Below are 6,142 nucleotides of genomic sequence, written 5' to 3' on the forward strand. Positions count from 1 at the left end.
TAGAATTTAAAGATTGAACCTTTCTTAACAAGAAAGTAACAAACTTCAAATTTTTGAATCAATCATATTAATTGTTAGCATAATTTTCGAAAATAAAGATAAAACTAAGAAAAAGATTTTTGAAAGATTTTTGAAAAGATAAGATTTTTAAAATTTGAAAATTTGACTTGACTTGTAAGAAACAACTAATTTTGAAAATTTTTTGACTAAGTCAACTCAAATTTTCGAAAATTTAGAGAAAAATAAGGAAAAGATATTTTTTTTGATTTTTGAATTTTTAATGATGAGAGAGAAAAATTAAAAACGTCATTTTTGTGTTTTTCTCTTTTCTTTATGGATCAAAACAAAGAATGCATGCAAGAACACTATGAATGTCAAGATGAACACCAAGAACACTATTGAAGCTCATGATGAACATCAAGAACATACCTATGAATGTCAAGATGAACACCAAGAACACTTTGAAGATCATGATGAACATCAAGAACATATTTTTGAAAAATTTTTTATGCAAAGAAAACATGCAAAACACCAAACTTAGAAATCTTTAATGCATGGACTCTAACAAACGAAAAATGCATATGAAAAACAACAAAAGATACAAAACAAGAAAACATCAAGATCAAACAAGAAGACTTACCAAGAACAACTTGAAGATCATGAAGAACACTATGAATGCATGAATTTTCGAAAAATGCATAATAATTTTTTTAAAACATGCAATTGACACCAAACTTATAAATTCACTCAAGACTCAAACAAGAACATAAAATATTTTTGGTTTTTATGATTTTATGATTTTTTGGTATTTCTTTATTTATTTTCGAAAAAAAGGAAAAAAAATTTTTTGAAAAATTTTTGAAAACAAAACAAAAAGAAAATTACCTAATCTGAGCAACAAGATGAACCGTCAGTTGTCCATACTCGAACAATTCCCGGCAACGGCGCCAGAAACTTGGTGGACGAAATTGTAATTCGTACTCTTTGTACTTGTATGAAATTTAATTCGAGATAATAGCTCTTTACTATGTGTGGTCACAACTCCGTTCAACTAACCAGCAAGTGTACTGGGTCGTCTAAGTAATAAACCTTACGTGAGTAAGGGTCGATCCCACAGAGATTGTTGGTATGAAGCAAGCTATGGTCATCTTGTAAATCTCAGTCACGCGAATTTAAATAAATTATGGAATTTGGAAAATTAAATAATAGTAAATAAACATAAAATAAAGATAAAGTTACTCATGTATTTCCATGATGGGAATTTCAGATAGGTGTATGGAGATGCTGTGCTCCTCTTGAATCTCTGCTTTCCTACTGCTTCATCCAATCTTTCTTACTCCTTTCCATGGCAAGCTGTATGTAGGGCATCACCATTGTCAATGGCTACATCTCATCCTCTCAGTGAAAAAGGTCCAAATGCTCTGTCACAGCACGGCTAATCATCTATCGGTTCTCAATCAGGTTGGAATAGAATCCCTTGATTCTTTTGCGTCTGTCACTAACGCCCAGCCTTCAGGAGTTTGAAGCTCGTCACAGTCATTCAATTCCGGAATCCTACTCGAAATACCACAGACAAGGTTAAACCTTCCGGATTCCCATGAATGCCGCCATCAATTCTAGCTTATACCACGAAGATTCTGATTAAGGAATCCAAGAGATATGCGCCCGGTCTAGGGTAGAACGGAAGTGGTTGTCAATCACGCGCGTTCATAGGTGAGAATGATAATGAGTGTTACGGATCATCATATTCATCAAGTTGAAGTGCAACGAATATCTTAGAATAGGAATAATTTGAATTGGATAGAAAATAATAGTAATTGCATTAAAACTTGAGGTACAGCAGAGCTCCACACCCTTAATCTATGGTGTGTAGAAACTCCACCGTTGAAAATACATAAGTGAAAGGTTCAGGCATGGCCGAATGGCCAGCCCCCCAAAACATGATCAATAGTCTCCTCAGATGAAGAATAAAATAAAACTGAGACCAAAGATGTCTAATACAATAGTAAATTATCCTATTTATACTAGACTAGCTACTAGGGTTTACATGAGTAAGTAATTGATGCATAAATCCACTTCCGGGGACCACTTGGTGTGTGTTTTGGCTGAGCTTGATCTATCCATGAGCTGAGGCTTCTCTTGGAGTTGAACGCCAAGTTGTAACGTGTTTTGGGCGTTCAACTCCGGGTCGTGACGTGTTTCTGGCGTTTTACTCTAGACAACAACATGGAACTGGCGTTGAGCGCCAGTTTACGTCGTCAATTCTCAAATAAAGTATGGACTATTATATATTGCTGGAAAGCTCTGGATGTCTACTTTCGAACATTATTAAGAGCGCGTCATTTGGAGTTCTGTAGCTTCAGAAAATCCATTTTGAGTGCAGGGAGGTCAGATTCCAACAGCATCAGCAGTCCTTTGTCAGCCTCCTATCAGAGTTTTGCTCAAGTCCCTCAATTTCAGCCAGAAATTACCTGAAATCACAGAAAAACACACAAACTCATAGTAAAGTCCAGAAATGTGAATTTACCATAAAAACTAATGAAAACATCCCTAAAAGTAGCTTGAACTTACTAAAAACTACCTAAAAACAATGCCAAAAAGCGTATAAATTATCCGCTCATCAGTCAACCTCAACAAGTCATGCGTTTTCTTCTCTAAAAATGTGAATCATACTATTAGGGAGGAACTTAGCAAGGACCTTGGCATCCCTTTAACGAGCAATCTTGGAAGGTATCTCGGGGTCCCGCTTATACATGAGAAGTGTGGAAAACAACATTTTCAACCTATTATTGACAAGATGCAAGCAAAGCTTACTAGTTGGAATATGAAAACTCTTTCTCTCGCCGGTAGATGTACTCTTGTTCAGTCTGTCTTATCTTCCATACCGAGTTATACTATGCAAACCATGAAAATCCCTAAAGAAGTCTATAACAAAATTGATAAAATTTGTAGAGATTTTCTTTGGGGATCTAATGGGAAAGTTAGAAAAATTCATCTTTTAAATTTGGACTTCATACGCAAACCGAAAGACAAGGGAGGTTTGGGTTTGCGCAAAGCTCAAGACACAAACAACACTTTTCTCATGAAATTAGCTTGGGGGTTGCTCCACAATGACCAAGCATTATGGGTTAAGATTATGAAATCTAAGTATAGGTGTGGCGAAAACTCTCTCCCTAATGTTGTCAGAAGATCAAGTTGTTCCAATGCTTGGAGAGGTATAGTTAATGTCTGGGAACAATTTCAGGAGAACTTGATTTGGAGGATAGGAGACGGAAAAAGTATTAAATTTTGGACGTCTCATTGGGTTCCAGGCATTAGAAGTCTGAAAGATCTTGCTCTTATAAATTTGGAGGAGAACAACAAAGATAATAACACTCTGGAGGATTACGCTACAACAGAGGAAAACTGGAAATGGGAAACCATTTGTCAACTACTTCCTGAAGAGGTATCTGACGCTATCAGAACACTGAAGGCTCCCCACCATTCTCTTGGATCAGATCGTGTCTGCTGGTTCCCAGACTCACAAGGTACTTTTACTATTAAATCAGCCTATCACACCTATTGTGTGGAAGAAGAAGACCCAGATAATATCTATAAAAGCTATTGGAAAATCAGAGTTCCTCAGAGATTAAAGGCGCTCTCTTGGCTATTAAGTCATAATGTGCTTCTGACTAATCTAAAAAGAAGGCAAAGAGGACGTACAGATAATGATAACTGCCCAAGATGTACCAACCAGGAAGAAAGTCTGCTCCATGTTTTGCGTGATTGCCCCTACGCCCGTAACATATGGACTAGCAGCACCAATAGAGACCTTCCAAGTTCTTTCTTTAACCATCAACTTTCGACTTGGTTAAAGGAAAATCTCAACAAGGCCTCTCGTACTAATAATGGGACTTCATGGCCCATCTTTTTTCTATCTACCTGCAATATCATTTGGAGGAAAATGAATGAGCTCATTTTTAACAATGAAGACATTTCCTCTCACAAAGTTATTCCAGAGGTTCAGAGAGTTGCCAAGCAATATGATATTTATTTAGAGCTCACCGAGAAAAGTAGAAGAGCTCTGGGAACTTCGAGGTCCTATCTAGTGGAGTGGAAACCGCCTGAAGAAGGTTGGTATAAACTGAACGTTGATGGGTCTGTCATTCAAAACTGCAATTTGGGAACCTGCGGCGGTATTCTTAGAAATTCAAATGGTACTGTTATTGCTGGATTCATGATGAAGATAGGAAATGTTACCATAACTGACGCTGAGCTCTGGGCTGTCTACAATGGCCTCCAATTGGTGATCGATTTGGGAATTGATAGGGTGAAGGTCGAGTCTGACTCCGCGTGCGCTGCCCAGCTCCTGCAGAACGAGTCCAACCCCTTCCATGGTAGCTCGACCCTAATCCATGCAATAAAGAACCTTCAATCAAGAATAGTTAACTGTGTCATCCACCATGTGCTTCGAGAGGCGAATTTTACCGCGAATGCTTTGGCTAAACATGCTCGGAATTTGCCGGTGGGAATACACCGCTTCGATACCCCTCCCCCCTTTCTTGCCCCTTTCTTAAATACTGATAGTAGAGGAGTGGCTTTCTCTAGGATTTGGATTAGCTAGCTTTTTCTTTCTGTTGGGCCTTTAGGCCTCCTCTTCATAAAAAAAAAGAATAAATAAACAATTAACTTCGATTTACTGTATCAATAAACTGTATAAGTAGTAAATCGAACATAAAGATATTCTAGAACAGGAGTGTAACGAAAATTGATTTAAGATATCTGCACAATTTTAAACTCTATTCAATTTATTAGTGTGAATTATCCTAAAATTTAATTGTGTCACCATAATTAATATTAACCATCTCTTCTTTCTTATTTTTAAAAATCAAATAACTTAACTATAGTAATTTTTTTCAAATTAAAAAAGTTTCAATTTTCAAATAAGTCTCAATTTGTAATTTTTTATTTTATTTTTTAAATCATCCAATTTATAAATCAGTTTAAAAAAAAGGTAAAAATAATGATATATATGCGTTGGTGTTGTATAATTTTATGCTGATAAACACATTTTGAAACTTAATAATGTTATCTTAATTGATTATGTTTAATATAGTAGAATTTAGGTTAGACATCTGTTGATGTGGTGTTTTGCTAGTATATTTTATATGTTTAGAAGTTTTTTTGTGCTCCCTCGTCTCTATATATGAAATTGGTGAGTAATAACGGACTTTTTATTTTTAATATTAAAAAAAATTGTGTGTAATATCTAGAAGTGAGGCTTGGGTGTATTATGCACATATATAGGATTCATAAGTGATGTTTTCAGAAATCGGTAATGTTGATTTCAAACAAATCGTTAGTAAAGTTCTCTATTAGGAGAGAGAGTGTGAAAAGATAAATAAAAAGCATTGGATCAGTTATAAATAGCTAGGATCGATAAAATAAAATGAGTACCAATTTCATGGGGGTTGAGTACGTGGCGAGAGAGAAAGATAGAAAGAAGAAAATGCTCCACGGGAAAAAAGAGAGAGACAATGGATAACAACCACAAGATTGGTGATCAACGGCTGGGACGCATGAACGAAATCGGTAGAACTAATTTGTTGTTGTGTCCACGTGGCTCGCATGCGAAGAACTCCTGTGTGGTCCGTGACTCCTCTCTCCCCACACTCCCTCACTCATCATTTAGAAGACCAAAACACCAAAACAATTATATGTTATCTCTCTAGTTCTCTGCTTCGGCTCCTTTCTTTCAAAAGTCATTTTTTTTTATTTGAAGGTAGCATATTCTTTGAAGCTCTAGATTTATTATTTTCAAGATAGAAAAGAAGAAAATTTCAATGGATAAACACATTGTGAAATATCTTAATCATCTTTTTTATGTAAATAATTATATCAATGGCTTAATCGCTTCTGCAATAGTGTCTGAGTCCTACTTCGAACGATTCTGAGAAATGATGGCTCTAATACAAGTATGGCTGCCATTGTATCGTCTAATCTCCCAATAATACTTTCTTCGCATCATGCTAACTCTGATAAGCCAATCACAGCTTTGCTCATATTGCACACATTTCGCGTAAAATGTCATCGGCTCAGACTCAAAATCCCAATAATCAACACCTCTATGAATAGTATAATTGATGATTGGATTTTTGACGGT

Source organism: Arachis duranensis, chromosome 3, assembly GCF_000817695.3.
Source record: "Arachis duranensis cultivar V14167 chromosome 3, aradu.V14167.gnm2.J7QH, whole genome shotgun sequence".
NCBI classification, from domain to species: domain Eukaryota; kingdom Viridiplantae; phylum Streptophyta; class Magnoliopsida; order Fabales; family Fabaceae; genus Arachis; species Arachis duranensis.